Raw genomic sequence first — 23869 nt, forward strand, 5'->3', positions numbered from 1 at the left:
TAACTCGGTATTTATGATCATATAACCATGCATTACAGAGACATGAACAGTACAGAGAAGCATGCACATATACATAGACACACATGATTGCATGCATACTCTCACACACATGCAGATCTTTATGTCTGTAGAGTTTCTTTGTGTTACTTTCTGCTGCATTTTCCATCGTCTCAGGTTCATTTGAATGCTATTTCTATCTTCTTGGTTGCTATCCAGTTTTCTTCCTCGACAAATTTGATAATGGTTCCTTCCACCACTTTATCTAAATTATTGGCAAGAATGTTGAAGACCAGCCTGTCCAGAAAATTCCCACCTAAAGCATTTCTGATGGATGTCCATGCAATCTGCACTTAGAAGCCATTTTACTTGAGAGGAGGGCCATAAACCTGTCATCTAAAATGCGCTGGCCCAGACTGTGACACTAAGCCACCTTCCAACCTATAAATAAATGGCACCATCACAGGAGACCAGAAGTAAATATAATCTGTCCACATCACTTTTTGGATGTAGTGTGTGATGTATGTTCATTAGTTTCCATGTTTTTCGATCCAATTCCTCTAATTCATTTTGGGTCCAATCTCTTATTCCAGTTGGGAATCTAATTACTGGGACCGTCCATTTGTTTATGACATTGATTGTATTTCCACCATTTAATTCTGATTTTAAGATTTTTCTGCAGTCTTGTGATATATTCCCTTTCTGTCAGTTCTGCTGACAGAAGCTACATCCATTCTCTTATGATTGGTACATGAAAGAATTAAACATAACCTGAATGCTAGAAGCATAATCTGCAGTCTAGAAGACTGCTATCTAATCAAGATGAGCTAAAGACCTATTTTGGATAGACCTGGATAACCTGGATAGGCCTGGAAAGACAGGAGTCCAAAGCCATGGAGATCTGATGCAAGTAAGTGCAGCCAATACTTATAGACAATCTGTGGTCAAATTCAGATGAAAATACCCCCTAGTGCTGAGAAAGACTGGGTTTTTATCCAGAAAATGGCTCATGTTGAAAACTAAGAGGCTGCTCTACCTATGCATGTCTGCAGGTGTGTGTGTGTGTGTGTGTGTGTGCTTTCACCTCCTGTTGGGATCCCAAATTTCTTGCATATATTCATGCACACAAAATATGAAATGTGCTATAGTGGCATGTACTGTGCATATACCGGTATGCTAACATACTGCCATGCTGCTTTTCCCACTGCTGAAACAGTTCCTGGTGAACAAGCTGCAAGTGGGAAAGTATCTTTCAAAAAGAGCTGTAAATTTGAAAATATATGGAACTATCTTCTAAAAAGAGAAATCTTTTAAAAAGAAATTATTGTTAAAAGTTTGTACACTGCCCTGAGTGCTATCTTTTAGTGGAAAGACGAGGTATAAATGCTGCTGCTGTTCTTATACATCCCGTCTTCATAGCCCTTTTAAATATTCTCCTCTTGGTTTTGCCCAGGTTTACAATGAAACTTTTTCTCAGTGCTGTATCAGAACACTGGAGATATGGCAGATGATTGCAGTGTGCTCAGACACCAGACATTCACGGCATAACTCGACAAAAAACATACCAAACAACTTGAGAAGCAAGATGCTTCATATCAGTGTTTGCAATGCAGCCAGTAATCTTCCTAGGACTGTATCAAAAACCTTGGGGTATTTCATTTTAAGTCGCTTTACTATATCAGGAAGTTATGGCTATATTACTATTGCTGAGTCTGCTCAATTCAAAGAGTGGACTATAAGCAAAGTGTGAAATATGAATAGCTCACCTTTCCCTGAGATATACCTGCTTTCTGGCTGCTATTTGGCCTGTCGCTGGGTATTTTTTGGTGAAACGATCTGTATTTCAACAATCTGTTGAGATAAAAACTGGTCGGAAGTCTGAATGAGTGAAATAGTTAATATAGAGAACATAGTCTAACCCACACCCCGAAGGGGGGCTGGTAGCAAAGAGAAGAACTTGGGGATAAGTAGGGTGCAGCAAAATAGCATAACCAGGGAATGGCATTTACTTCATATCAGTGTCAAAAGGATAGAGGTTAGTTGGAACCTTGTTGACTTTTTACGCCCATTAGTGCCACACATTTTACCCACTATCAGCTCCAAACCACCCTTATTTGTCCAAAGGTGAGTTTGCCTATTAGAGAGCAGAACCCTTGTCTCCATCTTGCATTGCCATTGGCTTCACAGATTTGTGATGAAAGAATGTGAAGAAAGATTTGTTTGAAATGGTGTGGTACTAGAATCACGTCAATCAAGATATATTGGATTCCACTATAACCGAAAATTTACTATTATCTCCAACTGATTAGAATTTTATCCAATACAGTAATCTCAGTATTTTTTTAAACACAATATTAAAATTTGCACAAAAAGTCAGTGACATCAACTGCAATTTAAATGAAGAGCGGACATAAAATGCAGTAAAAGACCTGGTAACCTGTATAACCCTTTTTTTTAAAAAAAAAAATTGGGACATGTTTGGCTCTCAGCATCTTTCTAAAGATGACCTTGAAGAATTGGAAGAAAGATTACCTGTCTATCATGATTTATATACTCTATAAGTGGAAATCAGACATGATGAAAATTGCTTTGTGTTTGATCAGTTCTTACATGTGTTTTCCCTCAGAGCTAAATTCCACAATCTAATTACACCATTGGTTAATATGAATTAATTCTCCCATACTAAGGGAATTTTTAGTCTAGGGAACCCCTCCCTATTAGAAGATTTGCGTATCAAATATAAGGAGAAAACCTAATTCAGGATTCATTATGTTGTTGTTTATTAAACTTTCCTTTCATTAGTAATGTTTTGACAGAGGTTGCGCTCTGCCATTCAGTTGTAGCTAAACTAGTCTCATGAAAAAGCTTTGGATTTTTTCAGACAAGAGCAATTTGTACTGTCATTTGTTCCGGGTTTTGTGCTGATTGTATTGAACTTTTGCTGGATGTCCAAACAATGTTCCTCTTATCTCGTTTTGTACCTCCCCCACACAACAAGTTCCCATGTTTCCAAACCGAAATCTTTGGTTTAATTTTTTTTTCCCCACTTGGTATGAGAGGAGTGGAGTTTAGTGCTGTGGAGTTTCCCAGGAATTTCCTAATCAATACACAATGAAGCAATAGTGAACACAGCATAGGGAAGTGTACATAAACTGTACTGAATAGCAGAAGATGCTTGGTGGACACTGGTTAGCACAAGTACAGTGCTGAAGCAGAGAAGCAGTGATAGACCACACACCAGGAGAACTGACTGCAGGTAAATCCCATTAGCAAGCATCGAAAAAGGAAGCAAATCTTTGAGGTATGAATGCTCCATCTGGACAAGCCCTTTATGCAGAAAAGAGGAAGCTTGGACAGGTTCAACTGGTCATGCTGAGGTAAGAAAAACTGCCTTTACTGACATTCTACCAAAACAGGAGTCCTGTCCACCATTGCACTTGGTTTTGTTAAAAAAGAACATTTTCTGACCCACAGAAATGTAAGCCACAAAAGATTCCTTGTTCTTCCAGGTGCCAGAGAATCCTTTATTGTACAATATACATCTTCTTTGGAATTTCTTGGCTGCAGTTATGTGGATATTGGTTTGTTAATTCCATCAAAGATTGCTACAAATGCTTACGAATCTCTCAAAAAGGTTTTCTACTCAAATCAACATTTAGAGCCTAACCTAACATAGCATGAGTTATTTTAGTCTATAAAAGTAAACGAGAAGGCACTCATAGACAAAAAGAAGAAAATGAAAAAGGTAACAGGGATTATAGAGGGAAGACATCAGTGGTGGTGACCTGCAAAATGTGTGCCATGTTTGTCTTCATACCTGAGAGTAACACAGCATACACATGCAGCAAATGCAAACTGGTAGCTCTGTTGGAAGAAAAAGTGAAAGAAATGGAGCCGTGAGTGGCCATGCTTAAGGCTATAAAAGAAGATGAAGAGTACATAGACAAGACTCTATGTAGCCAAAGGAGGCACTGAAACTGGAAGAAAAGAAAAGCAAAATAGAAGAGGAGGAGGAGGATGGGGAGAGATGCAACACAGTGAAGGAAGCACCATGGAAAAGGGTCACCGTTAGAAGCAAAAGAAGAAGACTCTCTTCAACAAAGGGATTGCAAAACCACTTTCAGATTTTTGAAGAGGTATCTGACAGACAGCATGCAGAGGAAGACATGCAGGAGACCCTGCCGGAGGACGTGAAAGAGGCTGAAGCTCATCCAAGCAAACTCACTGAACACACAGTCCCTACAAAAAGAAGACGAGAAGGCTCCCTACTGGGTGGGGCTGAAACTGAAATAGGCTGGGAAGATCCCTGGATCTGCCAGGTATGTTGTTTCCTTGAGGGCGGATTAGGGATGTGACGGAAGGATTGCCATCGCTCATAAAACCCACAAATACATTTCCCTTTCTTCTTATCCACGTGGCAATGAATGGCACAGCCAGGAGGAACTACAAAGAAATCACGTCAGATGACGAAGCTCTGGGAAGGAAACGCAAGGACATTGTGGGCCCAGATGGTCTTCTCATCCATCCTACCAATACTCAGAAGAGGAAGGGGAAGGGGAAGGGAAATACGCCAGGTGCAAAACTGGCTGTGAAGGAGATGCCAACATGAGGGATTTGGATTTTGGGACCATGGGCTACACTTTCTGGAAGATGGACTGCTGGCAAGTGATGGGTTGCATCTCACAAGGACCAGAAAGGACCACAGCACGAAGAACATCATTAGGAAGGCTTTAGACTGAATTTGAAAGGAAAGGGAGACACAAGCTCAGAGGTAAACATAGATGAAGGCTGATGCACAATAAGAGGAACAAACCAAGCAGCTCTAATGGGGCTTAATAATAAATCTTCAAAAAAAAAAAAAAAAGGAAAAAGGAAAAAGGAAAACAGGCCACAAATCACACAAACTCTAGTTTCTATATATGAATACCAGGGGTATAGGAAACAAACAAGAAGAACTAGAAATTTTAGTCCGGGAGGTAAAACTTGGTGGGATGACTCCCATGAGTGGAATATAGCAATTGAAGAGTATAAATTATTCAGAAAGAACAGAAAGGGGGTAGTGTCACAGTATATGTCAAAAGTACATATTCCTGCACAGAAATACAAGAGAAAAGGCTTGATTGTCCCATGGAGAGTATCTGGGTTAATATAATATGGGCAAAAAATAAATAAATAAAAGGAATGTGGTGTTATTACCAACCATACAATCAAGGATAATATGTGGATATGACCTTTAAAAAACAAACTGCAAGAATTTCAGAAAGACATTATAATGTAGTAATAGGAAATGTCAGTTATCCTGGTACCTGGTATTGGGAGGCAAATTCTGCCAAAAAAAAAAAAAAAACCTTCCAAAAAAATTCCTGGTTTGTGTTTCTGATAATTTTCTCCTAGAAAAAGTGTAGGTAGAAACTAGAGGAGTAGTTATCCTTGATTTGATTCTAACCTGTAGAGATGACCAGGTGGAAGAAATAGTAATAAGGGGAACTCTGGAGGAAAGTGATCATGCCATCTTGAGCGCTGTGTCCAGTTCTGGATGCCTCACTTCAAGAAGGATGCTGACAAACTGGAACAAGTTCAGAAGAGAGCAACAAGGATGATCAGGAGGCTGGAAACCAAGAGGAAAGACTGAAAGAACTGGGCACGTTCAAGCCTTGAGAAAATAAGACTGAAGGAAGATATGATAGCACTATTCAAATACTTTAAATATTGTCATACAGAGGAGGGGCAGGACCTGTTCTTGATCATCCTAGAGTGCAGGGCAAGTAATCATGGGCTCAAGTCACAGGAAGCTAGATTTCAAATGAGTATCAGGAAAAAAACATCCCACCTGTTAGAGCAGTGCAGCAGTGGCACCAGTTACTTCAGGAGATGATGAGCGCTCCCATGCTAGAGGCATTCAAGAGAAAATTGGACAACCATCTGTGAGATCTGCTTTGATTTTGATTCCTGCCTTGAGCAGGGAGTTGGACTCGATGACCTTACAATGCCCCTTCCAACTCCATTATTCTATGATTCTATGATAAATTTTCAGTAGTGAAGAATTCTTTGATGCAACTGATGTTTAATAAGAAGATCGTTCAAGCCTCTGGCCGGAGAATGAATGACAGAGTCACAGCATAGTTGTAGATTTAGAGCTTTTTAATCTACCCCTTGACATCTTGAAGTATTTAGTTATCACTTGCCTCCATCTGGAGGAAAGACGACATTTCTGCTCAGAGGTTATATCTCGAGAGTCTCATCCTGTGCAATACAAAGGGTCCTTAAAAGATGTTTTGTACCATTTCATCATTCAGCAACATACAAGCTAAAGGGATTACTTTACAGAACTGAATCTTAACATTCCTTGGGAAAGGTATTGTTTCTTTCCGGAGAGACCAAACCTGAATACTTTCCATTTTAAACCACTTTTTAACTTCATTTTGTAATGGTCCACTTTAACTTCCTTTTGGTTCAAAAATATATTGGCAAAAATCTAATTTGTGTGCTTAATGGACAGGAGATGTCAGTGGATACGAAACAAATTCCCACAGTACTCCAGGGCAAAAGGTCACCTATCTCTGTGGCTGCAGCAAATCAAATCCTTCAGCCCTGTCACCATGCTCAATGTGAATTGTTCTGGACTTGAACATTTGGAAACAAATTGCAAAAACAAGGTTTAAAAAATATGTAGAGTTCCATTTCATGCCTCGGTTCTGCATGTGACAGAGAGATTCTTATTATTTGGTACTATATTTTTGATTTTTTTTATGGACCTCCCTAGTAGGCATGGTTATGTGGAATAGCATTTAATTAATATTAATCAGCTTTAGCACACAGTATGTTCCAAGGTCCTTATTTCAATGGTAAAGCTCCTCATCTAAGATCTCAGGTTCAATCCTTACTTAGTTACAGGGTTTTACCTGGATTCTGGCTCTGTTTCTCCAAGTTCACTTAGTGCCTGTTTCCACAAGCAGCTGGCTGAGAAGGAGTCCTGCCCTGCCCTCTCCCCCCCTCCCCCTAAACTTGCCTACCTTACTTCTGTGACATGATATAGACACACCTGTAGAGGGTTCAGATTGGTTCTGGCAGAAGCCTCTTCTGTGTACTGATCTCAGAGGTTTGTTGACCAAAGCAATCTGCTGATAGAACTGTTCTGCTAGCTGAGATCTGCTTGTAGCTGAGGAAAGAGTTGTGGAAGGCCTGAGAAGTGAGGAAGTGAGTTTCTCCAGGATCAAATCTCCTCCTGATCTGCTGGCAGCTTAGAAGGTCCTAAGTGAATTTTGCTACCCTATTCCCTGCACTGGGAGGAGTCTAGATCCATCAGTTCCACTGATTCAAGTAGGCCTACTCTAGTTGTAACCTTCTATCATATAAAGGATTTCAGCCAGTATCAGAATATTGTTATGAACTGCCTTGAGCATGGAGGAAGAAAGATGGGAGTATTTTAGAGTTCTCCAAAGAGAGTAACACAGAATAAAACTGTGGGACTTGATGACCAAAACTAAACCCTTGGAATCTGAATAGTGGGAGGGTAGCTACACAACAGAAGTCAGAATAGAGAGCAGCTGCTTAAGCAGAATGGACGTAATATGCATTGAAAATGATTTTAAAAAGTGAAGGATAAGTGTAGCTTTGTGGCAGGATGCTAAGCATCAAGAGGTAAACAGTGAAAAAAAATACTAAAGAGAATGAATAAAAATGAAGGACTAATCAAACTTATGAAATGCAGAAAGCTAAAGTACTTTAGCCAGGTAATGTAGCAGAGGATTCAAAGTAAATTAAGTGAGGAAAATGGTAAAGAAAACAGAAGAACATCTTGCTATAAGAACCTGGGAGATTGGCTTAGCTGCAACCCAGTCAAAGGTAGAGCAGCTGCATCCACAGTCAAAACAGCCGTGATGATGTCCAGCTTCCAGGGGGAGCTGGAAGAACATGCAGGACATTTTTCACTATTTCTAAAATATGCTGCAATGGTTTTCCTCTATAGCTTTTGGAGGAGGAAAAGCAAATGTTCTGGAACACAGTTAAAAGTGAGGCTTTATTGTTTTTATTTTAGCCTTTTCTGACAATTTAAGGGTGCAGATTTATACAGCAGGGCTGGTGGCTGTGTTAAAGCACAGCCTTCCAGATATTCTTGGACTGCAACACCCATTAGTCTTAGCCAGTCTAGCTAATAGTGAAAAATGGTGGGAATTGTAGCTCAATGCCATTTAAAAGGCTGCACTTTACCAAGTTCTACTGTAAAGGGCAGCAAATACAAGTACTTGGGAGTAAGCTCCCATAGAACTTGTTGGGCCTTACATCTGAGCAAATATGCATTAGATTGGACACAAGGGGCTGGAAAGGTTACGGGAAGGTAAGAACACAAAGTACCCAAACTGAACTCTGGATTGTGTGTTGTTTGTAGTTGTTCCCTGGATGTCCTAGCTGTGAATGAAGACTTGGTATCTGGATGACACATCCACACAGCTATGGGGAGAATAAACATATAGATTTTTTTTAAGGGATGAATCAGAAAAGAAGTTTTGGATTCCAACACTCTTTGAGCTTTGTAGTGGTGGCTCAGTGCTCGACTAGGATCTCTATTGACATCGTAGACTGAAAACATTTCATTTCTTATCAGTTCTTTATTCGGCAGATAAGAATGAATGTCAATATTTACTTATTTCTCTAAGAGAAACACATGTTTTATGTGTTTAGGGGAGATGGGAGACGCTATTGTGTCTGCAAACCCAGCTTCAGAAAAGATTTACAATTCCTGCAGGGTTTCTGTGTCTGTTGACAGAAAGGTGCTTTTATGCCCAGCACTGTAGACCAGACAACTGCTATGCACAGCTGAAGTCCAAAAATCAGCTTTGCACATCAGACAGCTCAAATCTGTAGGTCCCCTTGGTAAAAAATAGTTGCAGTAGCTCTTACTTGACTGTTCGGTGTGCAGGAGAACACTACTCAAATACTTTTGATCCCCCGACTGCTACAAATAAAATTCAGGCTCCAATCCAGCATGAAGGGGTAATTTATACTCATGCTGGTGCCTATATAGATCTCACAAATCCTGGAAGCCTCACAATTGGCCGCAGTCGTGGTTTTGATTGGCAGTACACAGACAGGTCTTTTTTAAAATTTAATAAAAGTGATGAATTGCATTAGCAACAATCTAGCAGATGGAGTAAAAAATCATTATATTTCCCAAGACCCTCTGCAGACAATCAGAGGAGGTATTCAATTTCTGATATGAGCTGCTTCAGGATACAAGACACTGACACAGGGAAGGAACTGCAAGGCTTAGTCCATTCCAAGTGACCACACTTGACGGGAATGGACAAAACGGGAGTCCTCCAACCCACACCAAAATAGTAGAACGTCCTGACAGGGTTTCAAAAAGGGGCAAATTGGTCTGCTCTAATGATGCCTAGAGGGGGACACTGGGGGAAAAATAGATCAACCTGACCCATCAGTGCACCAAACAGGAGGACAAATTTGAAAAACAATGACTATTGGATAGCTCAGTGGCTTACATCTCTAGCTGCAGAACCAGAGGTTGGAAGTTCCCTTCCCACTGTGCCTCTTTGAAAGGGACAGGACTCAGTGATCCATAAGGGCCCCTTCCAGCTCTACAACTTAAAGTTTATTAGCTTAAATGCCCATATGGATAGGCTCTTACTCTTATTCACCAAATCCCCATTGAGTCAAAGGACCTACTCTAGTGCAATCTACCATGCTCAGCAACAAGATTCTGCCCAATATCATCTTTTCAATTATTAAGTATGAAACTGGAAAGTCAATTGCACAATGCCGAAGAGTCATTAAGGGTTGCTTATGTCCTATATAGCAATTCCATGCAAGAGAATGAAAAAAAGGCATATTAATTCGGCCCACATTTTTAATTTTACTTATTGATTTATGCTGGGGTTTTTTTCCACTTGATTTCAAAGAAGACCTTCAAGTTGAAGGACTGGTCTCTGTTGGTTTACATGAAACCCATTTTTGCCTCCCCAAGCAGCATAAAACTTAATTTGGTTGGGTACTGAAAGAGAATGAGAAAAGTGAAGATGCAAATGGCTGTAATGAAAATGGCAACAGTCCAGACAAACCAGCACTGTCTACACAATTAAGCACTTGAAAACGTTCTGCTTTTAAGCATGTATTTAATTCTACTGACCAAAATATTTGGGGTTTATGCACTGTGAACTTTGGCTGGAATGCACATGTTAATGAGCTGCAGGCAACAGTTGCAATTGACGTCCCAGTGAAAATCAATGTCAAACTTTCCATTGATTTTAATGCCTGTGTACTGTACCCAATGCCCTTAGAGCTAAGCACATATTTCTCTATGAAGACATTATCAGGAAATGAAAACCCCTTATCTGTGAGTTGCTCCTGCATTCTTTCTATGTGTACTGTTGCTTGACACCTAAAATATTACAACGTTGCTTATGTTTCCAGTCAGGAGCTTTAACTTGGCCAATGAAACAAACTCTCACATCACTGTGATGCTAATTCACAAATAATCTGAAGGAAGTAGCCCTTGTAAATTGCCTTGAATTCCAGAGAAGAAAATGGGACAGAAACATAATAAGTAAAACAATCAGGAGATACTCGTGCACAAAATGTCAGAACTGCTGAGAGGAGAAGTCAGTTCTGTTCTTGGCTTCACAAACGAGCATTATGATGATGACAATGACGACAGTAATGATGTATTTAACTTTGAAGGAACAATAGGACCAGAAGTTCTGTAAGTAGAAAAAGAAGATATTATGGCCAGTAGAACATTCATGCATGAGCAATTAAATTCAAGGGATAGCCATGTAATTGGCAATCTATCTTGGCAATAGAAAAAAAAACTGCTGTGAAAGTTGAAAGGCCAACAAAGGCAATGAAGATGTATACTCTCTTTGCAAGTGTTCTGTGTGTAAACAGAGAACATTTTTAGGGAAACGCTGGTTCAAATCTTTCCATCACTGTCTAAGCCCCGCCCCCGCCAAGTCTTCAATGGCCAAAGGAATCTCAAACAACGTATTCTTGAAGGCTTTCGTGGCTGGGATCCGAGGGCTGTTGTAGTTTTTTTCGGGCTGTTTGGCCATGTTCTGGAGGTTTTTCTTCCTAACGTTTCACCAGTCTCTGTAGCCGGCATCTTCAGAGGACAGGAGTTAGAACTCTGTCTGTGTTAGAACACAGATAGAGTTCTAACTTCTGTGTTAAAACCTACAACAACCGTCAAATCTCAAACAGTCCAATCAATCCAGACATAACAGTCAAAAATGGGATACACTACAATAACTTTTATTTTTAAAATGCCGTGAACTGCAGCATAACCTTAACAGGGCCAGACTGTTTCTCTGATGCCTAGGGCCCCACAGTCTACTTTCTCTGATATCTGTCTTGGGAAGTATTTCACTTCAGCCTTCCTGACTCTGCCATTGTTGGTGTTGGCCAGAGTCCCAAATGCGTTGTCCAGGATCCTGCCTTCAAACAGCCTGAATGTCAAACTCCAGGGGGTGGAAACTCTGAAAGGGTGATCACTGTGGGATTATTGTGCTGATGTTGAGTCAGAATGTCTCATGGCCAGAGGACAACTGTGCCCAGTCTGTCTTCTCTCCAGATGGACCTTCCTAGGGTCCCTCCAGTGCATCTGACCAGTCCTCATTTGCTTCTTCTTCCTCCGTCAATCCATTGTATCTCCCCAAGCTCTTCTAACATCCCTTGATGTCTCCTCCTCCAGATCCCTCTCCTTTTATATCCTCTGGAGCTGCTCCCTGCTCCTGAGTCACATGCCTCTCACTATCCTGTTCTCTCCTGGTGGGCCCTCCTCCTGAAGTCACTCCACTCTTTAAGATTCTAGAGTGTTCCACATGGTTGGTCTCTTAGGGGGTTCTCCTCTACATGATTGGGGCTGCCCACATCCATTGGGCTTCCTTATACCTTTGTTGTCCCACAAGGCTAGTCGCCATGGATAAGGTGGTCCTGGAGGAACACTCTGGAGATTGACAGGCATTTGAGGCACAGTATCAGCACAACTGCTCTTGTAGGATCAGCTTCACACACGGCTAGTGGAAAGGTTATCAACAGCATCTGATACACAGATGCTACAATGCTATTATTTGACCATTTAGATAGCTCACAAAGATTGCTCAATAATTTTAAGTTGCTATCAGCTGCATCCAAAGTCAAGACAACCACAGTGATACCAGGCCTTTAGCAGGACAAAAAGAAGGCTGGTAAAACAAATAGGCCTTTATCTGCTAGGCCAGCAGTCCTTAACCTTGAGTTACTCTGGTGTTTTTGAACTGCAACTCCCAGAAGCCCCAGCCAGCACAGCAAGTGGTGAAGGCTTCTGGCAGTTGCAGTCCAAAAACACCTGAGTAACCCAAGGTTAAGAACCACTGTGCTAGGCCTTCATCTGCATGGAACTGGCAAACCAGCAGTCTAAAGAAGAATGTAGCAAAACATTCGTTTCACCTGTTTTATGGCATGACTATAGTTTGTTCCGAGGACAGGTATGAATTCAAAGTTCATGCCCTTCCAGTGAGTGATGCCCCTGCTGGGAACTGCGTGGGATTTGGTGCTGTGACTCAGACCATGAGAAAGAGGAAGAAGAGGCTGCAGAAAGGCCCTTTACCAAGCTCCAGAATACATTGCTTTTAGAGATTGAAGAAGTCATATTCACCTTGGCCAAACATAAGACAGGGCCCTACTTGTGAGAGAAGGCTTCCTTGCTTGTCCTCCTGGTCTAATGCAATGGTCTCTGTTTTGTATAAGGAGGTGGCAGAGGAGAAGGACCGGAAGGAAAGCAATGTTCATTTAAAGATTTAAAAAAAAAAAAATGCATATAGTCCTACAGTTTTATGCTTAAGAATATATTCTGAACAAAACCAGTAATCATTCAGAGCTCCAGTCATAATGGTGCAATGCATAGAACAGGTCGACATATGCAGCCTCGAGTTCGTTTTGAAGATCTTAAAGAAGATGCCAGAACTGTCCCAATTACCTGTGTTCATGAGCAAGTTGTTCTTAAAATCAGGGAATCATCTTTGCTTATCCAGCCAAAATCTGCATGTGTTGCTTCTTATTGTGCTATCATTGGTTATGGCAAAAAATCTTGTTCTCCCTCTCTTCCTTATAAGCAGTGCATGGGAAATTTATTTTGGGGATACAGCTCCCAGCACACTGGATGTTTGATTCTGGGAGTTGTGGTCCCCGAGGTAACTTTTCCAAGCCCTAACAACCTTTGCCTTGCTTGGTCACTTCTACTTCCTAATCTTTTCATCTGCAAACTGAACAGGCTCCTTTCCTTTAGCCTTGAATTTCACTGACTTCACTGAAAGCAGCTGTAGCAAAGCCACAGTGGGACACCAACTTTGTACTTCACACTTTATTCTTTGGCGTGTTGCTTTGTCTCATTGCTTGCCCCATTTCACACGGGGGACTTTGAATCCACCCTCTGTAAAAGGCCATTGTTAAGCCCGCTGTTGTGTCTCAATGTAACCATTTCTCATGGTACTTTAAAGCCACCCGCCAACAACAGCAACAAGGACCAAGTTCCCTTCAGATTTGGCAAGGCCGCCCACCCAAACACCTGGGACCCTAGCTTTAAACCCCAGCAACCAACAGTTCCTCATTCGCAGTGTGTATACACACCTTGACTGCAAAACAACGACAGCTTTATTTAGGGTTAGAGAAAAGGAAGACAACCACTGGAAAGCCTTTTCAACACAACAAGCTATTCACACATAAACAGGTGTGGAATATTTATCACTGTTAACATTTGTATCTGGCAAAATCCAAAGAAACAAAACAAAAAAAGGACAAAAACATGTGGCCCCTGAAAGACTAACCATTATATTTTAATGTAAACTTTCGTGGACACGTCCACTTTGACAAACATTAAGAGACAGAGTGAAATGAACTCTATATGAAATATCAGTTTCACATTCTAAATGTTAATTGGTTACATGCAACAATTAGGCCTATGTTTGTTTTACAGTTCTGCTATAAAAATACCTCAGGAAGACAAAAAACAGACACCAACTCTGAGCAGAGATGAGAGGTGGGCGGGGGGGGGGGGAGAAGACACAGGGGGTTGTGGGTGTTGAAGATGCAGTTAACCTCAAAGGGGGGGAGGAAAGAAATTAGCGACAGAATCACACATGTTAATGTAGGGAAGATAGACAGGTTTTAGCTTAGAGTCTTAGAACAGTCAGCTTCTTAAAGGTTTGTGAACTGGGGTTAAGTTGCCTAAAGTGTTTCAAACAAAGTTGAATCAAAATAATAAGAAACTTTTTTTTAGCCATTTCACCCACCTTGAAGTTTGCTGCTTTGAGCCCCTCTGCTCACATTGAAATTGGAAAGGCTCAGGGACTGAGAAGGAGGTGTGGCGCATCTGTCTGCCCGTTCATAAATCGCCGATGGTTTTGGCTATTTTTTTCAAGGTGAATTAAGAAGTGGGGAGATTCTCTGGAGGAAGAAGACCAGCATGACATTTACTTTGTTTTTCCCCTGAAAGGCCATGTTCTGAGCAGACCCAGATATTTAAAAGGTGTTATCTTTGGACAGATATGTGGGGTCAGAGAGACAGTCCTATACATGTATAATCAGTCCTCTGAGAATGTCTAATCAGAAGCAAGCTCCACTGAGTTCATTGGGGCTTTCTCCCAAGCAGTGGTGCTGACTGATACTTATTCTGAAGGCACAGCTAGTGGGAGGGAACAGGGAAAAAATATGAGAAATGCTACAGGATTGGAATGGATTGATTCACATTTTTTCCATACTGTGATATATGCTATGCACACGAGTTATGCTATTGTGTACATAAGACATTACAATTCTATGTAGCTTCGCCATGAAAAAGTCCTATGGACATTCTTGTGGGTATGTGCATGTCCGTGCATAGATATAGAGGAATTCTCTCTGTGTATGTATCTGTTTCCCTTCCCCAAGCAGGTAGGCAGGCAACTCACTCAGGCACTGCCTCATCCTCACCCTCATTCTGTTCATTTCTTCCACTCCAAGGGAGCTCACAACTGGGGCAGGACGCACCCACCTTCTCACCTTCCAATCCAGTCCCTGAGCTACCCCTGCCCCAGCCTGAGCCGGTGCTGGCACAGTATCCTCTTGTGCCGGCATAGGTCACCCTCCACTGCTCCCAGGTAAACAGACTGATTCCTCGTTCCAGAAAAACAAAGATGGTAACAAAGATTGTGTAGGCCAGGGTCAAACTGACAATTTTGGAGAACGTTTTCTCCCCAAATGACCTGTCGAATTTGCAAAGAATTAATATTTAAAAAATCCAAAGGATGTGAAAAAATATTGTGTCATTCTTATAAATGGGGACAAGAAGCTCTGTGTTTGCATGGTTTAAACTAGGATAAGGAAATATTCTTGCCCCACAGACTAGTTTTCAGGGACACCTACCTGCAGCTTTATGTCCGGGCTTTCATCCTCCTCTGCCTAGATCTCTGCCCCCCAATATAGTAGGGATCCTTCTCTTCATGCCTTCCTGTTCACAGAGAAGGGATTCACATAGAGAAAGGTACAGAGCAAAACTCCTGTTTGCCTTTGCCCTATAAAGAGGCAGGTCTTCTCAATGATAGTGGAAAAACCTTTCTCTAATGCTGGGAGAAGAAACTCCACTCTTATCTCTGATCAAAGATAAGAGTAGGGTTTCTTCTCTTGCCACTAAGAACCTGCTGCCTTTCCCTATCTTGGGCATTGCCTGTCTTATCTAAAAGAAATAAGAGCAGGGATTCCTCTTCCAAATCAAAAGAAAAGGGTGGTGCCTGGGAGCAAGCCTCCAGGAGCCCAATGGGGAACCCCTATGGGTCAGGTCCAGCCCACAGGCTTGAAGTTCCCCATCCCTAGTTTCAGCAGCCAGATTTTGGGGATGTTAATGACATTTCTGATGTACAGCACGGGCAGCCCTATTGCTGACACAGAAGCCTCACAGTGCTGTTCAGCAGTGCTTCAGGGTAGATGGAGTTGCAAAGCATTGCACAGTAGAGCAGCTCATGTTGGCATGCACACTAACACTTGTACATACACATTTCTAAAGCTCATGTTCAGTGGGTTAATTACAAGGAAATTATATGCATTACACAAATTACACTAATTAAATAACAGCCCTTTCCTCCCAGGTGGTTGGGATAGACCTTCCTGGATCAGTCTTGCAGAGAGATTGACAGGCTGAAGCAGGAAGAAGAAAATAAAAGCAGAGTCTTAGATGGTTGCCATGTTGGTGGTGGAGATCATCTAAAGGGGCTGCATAACTGTATAGATCCCACCTGAAGTGTCAGTCCACACAATAGTTTGTTGTTGGTCCCCCCCCCCCCAAAAAAAGCAGCCCCTCTGAGCTGTATCACAAGTCACCCTGGGAATCCATGAAGTTTCAAAAGCAATGTATTCTCGAAGGCTTTCATGGCCGGGATCTGATGGCTGTTGTGGGTTTTCTGGGCTGTTTGGCCATGTTCTGGAGGTTTTTTTTTCCTAACGTTTCGCCAGTCTCTGTGGCCATGGGCATCTTCAGAGGGACAGGAGCCAGAGCACAGACAGAGTTCTGACTCCTGTCCTCTGAAGATGCCCATGGCCACAGAGACTGGTGCAACGTTAGGAAGAAAAACCTCCAGAACACGGCCAAACAGCCCAGAAAACCCACAACAACCATTTCCAAAGCAACTTGGGATGCAGGGATGCTGTCCAAAAATGGGGAAAAGCAGCTCTGAGGGTCAAGCTAGATGTGACATCTATTATGTGAATGCACCCAATCAGGTTTTTAAAACATTAAGGCGAGGTTGGGTGGGAAGCAGCATCTGAACTTTAGGGGGGAAGAGTCCAATCTATATGAGCAGTGCTCCCTCAAATGATGAAAGACATCTTTGTCATAGTGCATTTTTTCTCTCAATTCAGCATCTGCCATTTAGCTGTGCCTTCATTTGTGGTCACTAATCACTGAAAGACAAACAAGAGACTATTTTGCACCTCTGACTGTGGTGGCCCACACCTCTGAGAAAAGCTTATTGCTAAAGCAAAAATGTGTTAATCTCAAAGAATATGCATTCCCTTCAACATCTAATATGACCCTTACAACAGTGGTCCCCAACGTTGGGCCTCCAAATGTTCTTAGACTACAACTCCCAGAAGCCATCACCACCACCTCTGCTGGCCAGGATTTCTGGGAGTTGAAGTCCAAGAACATCTGGAGGCCCAAGGTTGAGGACCACTGCCTTACAATAAGGCAGCATTAGCACATCCAACGTCATGGAGGAGGAGAGGTTATTGTACTCCACATTCAAAATCCTAAGATTCCCCCTTTTCAATTTTAAAAAGTAAAGAAATCACAGAGACATTCAAAATGACAAGTATGCACCAAATTCCTGAGAATCTGATTTCACTATTGCCCATCTGGTGATTTCCATGTATAGAGTCGCCTCTTGTGTTGTTGGAAATGAGTGTTTGTGATGACCAGCTTTTTCTCTTGACAAAACTCTATTAGCTTTTGCCCTGCTTCATTTTGAACTCCAAGGCCAAACTTCCCTGTTGTTCCTTTTATCACTTGACTCCCTACTTTAGCATTCCAGTCCCCTAGAATGAGAAGAACATCTTTCAGTTCTAGAAGGTGTTGTAAGTCTTCATAGAATTGGTCAATTTCCGCCTCTTCAGCATCAGTGGTTGGTGCATAAACCTGGATTACTGTGATGTTGAAAGGTCTGAAAGAAATAATTCTATCACTTTTGAGATTATATCCCATTACAGCTTTTCCCACTCTTTTGTTGACTATGAGGGCTGCTCCATTTCTTCTCTGGGATTCTTGCCCACAACAGTAGATATAATAACTGCCCCGAGTAGACATTGTCTAGAGGGGTGGTGTAAAAATCTAATAGATGGATGGATGGATGGATGGATGGATGGATGGATGGATGGATGGATGGATAGATAGATAGATAGATAGATAGATAGATAGATAGATAGATAGATAGATAGATAGATAGATAGATAGATAGATAGATAGATAGACAGACATTGATTGATTGATTGATTGATTGATTGATTGATTGATTGATTGATTGATTGATTGATTGATTGATTGATTGATTGATTGATTGATTGATTGATAATTGTCTGAATTGAATTCACACATTTCCTCCATTTTAGTTCACTGATGCCCAGGATGTCAATGTTTATTCTTGCCATCTCCTGTTTGACCCCATCCAGCTTACCAAGGTTCATAGATCTTACATTTCAGGTTCCTATGCAGTATTTTTCTTTGCAGCATTGGACTTTCCTTTCACTTCCAGGTGTGTCCGCAGCTGGCCCAACCACTTCATTAGCTCTGGAGCTACTTGTACTTGTCCTCAGTAGCATGTTAGATGTCTTCCGACCTGAGCGGCTCATCTTCTAGCATCATATCTTTTAGCCTTTTGTTTCTGTCCATGGAGTTTTCTTGGTAAAGATACTGGAGTGGCTTGCCAGTTCCTGCTCCAGGTGGATCGTGTTTCATCAGAACTCTCCACTATGACCTGTCCATCTTCAGTATCCCTGCATGGCATAGCCCATAGCTCCTCTGAATTACTCAAGCCCCTTCACCATGACAAGTCCATGAAGGGGTTTAGGTGCCATAGTACTCCTTTATTTTCTCTTACAGTGACTACTTTTCTTCTAGACAGTCAGGATTTGCTATAATCACCATTCATTTGTCTGTCATGAAGAAAAACATGAGCATAGAATTGTAAGAAAAGAAGACATTTAGTGAACATTCAGAACTCAGATGCCTTGTGAAATAATCTTATGACTGTATCACTATTTAGACCCCAAAGCTAGATTAATACTCCACAAATTGACATGTTTTATCATTCCTGGATTTGTGCTTTGTGTGTGTGTGTGTGTGTGTGTGTGTGTGTGTGTGTGTGTGTGTGTGTGTGTGTGTGTGTGTGTGTGTGTGTGTGTGTGTGTGTGTGTTTAAGATTTAATTTAAACATTTGTCCTTTTCAGCCAGTCACTCCTGTTTGCACAAGAGGTGAAAGCTGGCCTCACTCTCTCTGTGATATCCCTAAAGCCCTGTCAGGTCCCACTATATTTCAGGCATTGGAGAGGGAGAGCCTGAAGTAGGGGAGCCTCCTCAACGCATGTAGAATTCTGTAGCTACGTTGCACTATCATGGTAATCTCGTAGCATGTTAAGTGCCATCACTCTATCCTCAGAATTCTGTGGTTTGTTGATTTGTAAGGTACTTCAAACATTCCTGGATAGCTCTAGCGCTGCAGCTCAAGGGAAGGCATTGAACCGTCTAGAAGGAAATTCTGTGGACCTCCCCAAAGTACAAAATACCCAAATTCCATCAGAGGGAGCCATAGCAGTTACAAAATAGTCAGCTTGCTATTACTGTGTCGTGCAGATGCACTCTGGATCATGTGGGCAACCTGCATGAGTTTAGTAATCACCCTGTTTCTGGCTTTCCCCCTTCAGCATATGGCAAGGTAAAGAATCTGAGGTGCAGCTGCCAATACTCACCTCATTACAGAACCAGGTTGGAATTGACTCAAACTTAGGAGGCCTAGTGACTATGGCTTGACTCTAACACTATGGGTTGTACATTTCTGTCTGTTGTTTTATCTCATGGAATTGTTTTAGATATGCTGGCCAAGATACTCTTGTGGGAGTTATGCCATGTAAATTTGATAACATCATCAGCTGCAGTGATTTTTTTTTGAAACAAAACATTTCCTATTTCTCTCCCAATGACCCCAAAGTTCCCATGGTATCACTTCCATCATTGTGAAGCCACTGGGAGCCTCAGGACAGGAGCGGGAAATCTTTGATTTCCAAAAATCACTGCTGCAAAGATGACATTATGGGCAGTAGTGATTTTCAGTAAATAAATATTCCCCCCTCATCCCCAATTGCTTCCTAATGATGAAAGTGATTCCATGGGAGCCTCGGGATCTTCAGGGGAGACATCATAAACGTTTCATTTTTTAAAAAGTCGCAGCCATTGATGGCATCATCAGCCTTCTGCAGCATAATATACTGCAACAGTATTTCAGTCATTATTTCATAAATGTTTAATGTTTTATTGTTTATACCATGGCCTGAGAAATAATAACATGGGATATTCTTATCTAAGTAAATCAATGAACAGAGAATACCATATTCTAAGAAACCTCCCAAATTTCCCAATTGTGTTTATAGTCAAAAGCATCTGAAGCAGAAATTTCTGAGAGGGTCTTGTTTTGAGCTGTGTGTCCTACAGCTGAATTGTTAACAGGAGACCCTGTGGCAATAAAATACAAAACTGGCTTGGTGTTTGCCTATGTCAAAAGAATACCCATGTACGAAGCTAGAAAGGACTAACAATGTAGACTGAGAACAGTCTACAGCAAATGTTTGCTGTTATATGGGGTTGAGAATTGAATGAGCTTTCACATAGGGATAATCTGTGATTTATGATTAAACGGTACACAGCCACTACCAACAGTGTGTCATCTCTAGCTAGTTGTAAAACCTGACCTCATGGTACTCTTAATCTCTGGTCCAACATGCACTGACCCTGACACCAGGCCTCTTCTGCCACACAGGAGCTAGAGGCGACAATATTCGAAAGGAGTCTACCAAAGCCCTGAACTTCAACTCCATTGCAGGAAATACTTCTGTTGTATTGAGGTCTTTCTTTCTTCCTTTACTCAGATCAGAGTGTTATACAATTTAAAATTATGGACGTATACGAAATATAGATAAAAGCTGGAAACAAACAAAAATGTTAGAAATTATTGTCATTTGTGGCCCTAAAAGGACCATTGAGTCATTTTGCTCATCAGCGGGTTTGTAGTGCAGTGCTTCTGGAAGTGAATGGTTTGTCAGCTGTATGCCATTCTCCAGGAGAGTCCCTGAGTGTACTTTCTGCTCTTTGAGGAGGCTTCCCATGTATTTAGGTGTTCTGCCATGAGGATGATAATGATGACAATGGTGATCAATTTGCCTGTCAAGAATCTAAAGAAACAATCCATCATAAAAAACCAGAGCACAGAGTGCTGTCCTCTGAAGATGCCGGCCACAGAGACTGGCAAAACGTTAGGAAGAACAACCTTCAGAACACGGCCAAAGAGCCCGAAAAACCCACAACAACCATACAAAACTAGCATTAAATGATTATAAGTGCAGACAAAACCCAGTTGAAAACATCATTTTTCAGCAGATAACCACATACAGTATATTCACATCTTTTCCTCTCTATTATAAATTGTAGCCTCCTCTGGTTTCAGAAAATGGAACTGCAACACTATATTGAAACAATCAAAACATCACAGATAAAACAACTGATTGATTGATTGATTGATTGATTGATTGATTGATTGATTGATTGATTGATTGATTGATTGATTGATTGATTGATTGATTGATTGATTGATTGATTGATTGATTTTACCCCATCTTTCTGCTTAAGAAGGACCCAAGGCAGCTTACAGTATTTAAAGACAGGTATTTAAAGCAAACAACAGTGAGTGTACAAAAAACTAAAAAAAAAATCAAACAAATACCATACTTTCAAAAGATAAACAAAAGCAACACCAAAACACAGAGCAATAAGGTATAATCGTCCATTTAAAAATCCCACTCTGGCGGCCAGTCACTAAGAGAAAGCTTGCCTGAAGAGAAAGGTCTTTGCTTGCTTGCGGAAGGAAAGCAAAGATGGGGCCAGCCTGGCCTTCTGTGGAAAGGAGTTCTAAAGCGTGGGAGCAGCAACAGAGAAGGCCCTCTTCTGTGTACCCACTTCTGGATAAGCATCAACGAAAAACATAAGATATATAAGTTTGATTTCCATCAAAACCAGCCTTAAAAGCACAAAAGGTATAAAAATTGCTAAGCTCCAAACTTTAAGGGTATAAATTAAAAGAATATGTAAATAAGATGAGGTTATCCTCCTCCCCATACTAATTTCGGCAACAGGAGTCACTCCAAAATTTTTGTCTAACAATTTAAAATAATCCACCCTCTGCATCAGCAATGCTTAGAAATAAGAAGGGTGTTGTTACCCAAAATTATAGACTGTGGCAGAAATAATTTAAACTGCTACCAGCTCCCATTTATTAAGGAGGATAACTATTCCAGATTTCAACTTAAACAATTTTTGAGCAGAATTTAAATTCTATAAACGTTGCATTCACTACCTGCAACTTTACGATCTCTGTCCAGGTTTAAATATAACAAAGAACCTACTGGCACCTTGTATAATAACGTGCTTTATTTGGAATAAGCTTACTATCAACCCACTTCATCAGCATGGAGTTTATATAGGACAAACCGGCAAAATAACACATGAGAACAAATCTGGTATCAGAAGTAGCAATATTCATAAGACAGTTCAATTTCCTAGGATGTTAACATGACATGAAAGGGTATCTCTGACCTCAAAGAAATCATCCATTAACAAAAGAATGTTCAAGACAAACTTGAATAGGAGACAGCCAAATAAGAATTCATCGAGATTGAATTCTTAACTCCTATGTTTTGAATAGGAATAAAGGATTTTCAGCTCACTACATTATAACATATTATTTTATAGCCCCTGGTTATTTAATAGCCCCCATTCAGGCCATTTTCACTATCTGTAATTTTTGCATTTCTATTTCTTCTAGTCCTTCTAATTACAGTCTCTCACCCAGAAGAGTTACTGGAAAGCAGACGAGGATAATCAAGCTGCAGTCCTGTTGGGCTTTGCCTCTTAGCATTCCTCACCATTGACTGTTCCCACTCTGGATCTAGAGTTTAATCATTTATACTTGGTTTAGACAAAGACTTTTCACCACCAGGTATGAGCAAACCTGCTTATCCTTATTGGAATACCCTTGTTACCTCCCAATGACTTGTTGCTTAAGAGGCAACACCGTTGAGATCATCATGCATGTTTGTACGTAGCTTTCAAACTTCTATTCCCCTGCATCTCCCTGCCAACTCATTTAACACTTGGCATACGTGTATCTGCCAACTCATGTAACACGGTGACATTGGCTGCAGTCCATGAAATCTTATGAATAAAATAAATTAAATAAAACATCATCTTTAAGATACCACTAGACTCTTGGAAACTACCCATCCACCCCGAATGTTAGCCACAGTTTTTTGTGATTGTTATCTGCAACTGTATCCTGGATGTGTTTGAGTCATTGTTTATTGGTCTTAAAATAACTGAGTCTTCTGTGGCAAATCGCTCTGAAACAAATACCGTTCAAGGAAAATGTGAATGTATTATATTTCTATGCACACGTTCACACTTTTAATATGCACTTTTAAATATATGGATATATATTGGTGTGTAGCGATATTTCAGTGATAAACAGACTTCATGGCATTTGAACATCTCTATGCTATATAAAAATAAGACAAAATAAAACAAAACAAAATCAAATATGGTATTGTATCACCATGTGGCATGGGCCATGACTAAAGGACCATGAGTAGACCCCGGTGTTTGCACCAGCATTTTTAGATTTCCTTCTTTCTACCACAACTTGATGTATCCATTGGCATTTTCATTATTGGGTCTTGTGGACAGAGTACTGCAGCGCCAGGGGCTGCGGGCTGAACAGGAAAAGGACAATACAATTTTTAAAAAAGTGTTTTTAGTCTTGGTTTTCATCCTGTCATATATTTAATTGCTCTTAGTACAATGTATTGTTGTGTCGTTTTAAATGTGAGCTACCTTGGGAAACACAGCAAATTAATTAATTAATTAAGGAAAATGGGCAGGATGCTCTGTCACATGAACAGGTGTTTGACTCATTAAGTACACAGAATTCATTTCCATGCCTGACTGCAATAGCTGATATTCCAAATGGTTAATCCTGGGCCTTCAAATAGAGTACCTACAAGAGTGATTTATGAATACTTGGCAAATCCATGAAAC

At 40.9% G+C, this 23869-nt stretch overlaps 1 long non-coding RNA gene across 1 annotated transcript in view; it reads left to right on the forward strand.

Annotated features, from left to right (window-relative positions):
* The window catches only part of LOC140703014 (uncharacterized), a 56578-nt gene that overhangs the window by 1881 nt on the left and 30828 nt on the right, over positions 1-23869 (forward strand). Inside the window, exon 1 of the long non-coding RNA XR_012082298.2 lies at positions 1-3374. This exon is cut by the window's left edge and continues 1881 nt beyond it. This is a non-coding gene — a long non-coding RNA (uncharacterized LOC140703014). The remainder of the gene's footprint in view (positions 3375-23869) is intronic.

This window comes from Pogona vitticeps, chromosome 1 (genome assembly GCF_051106095.1).
Source record: "Pogona vitticeps strain Pit_001003342236 chromosome 1, PviZW2.1, whole genome shotgun sequence".
NCBI lineage: Eukaryota > Metazoa > Chordata > Lepidosauria > Squamata > Agamidae > Pogona > Pogona vitticeps.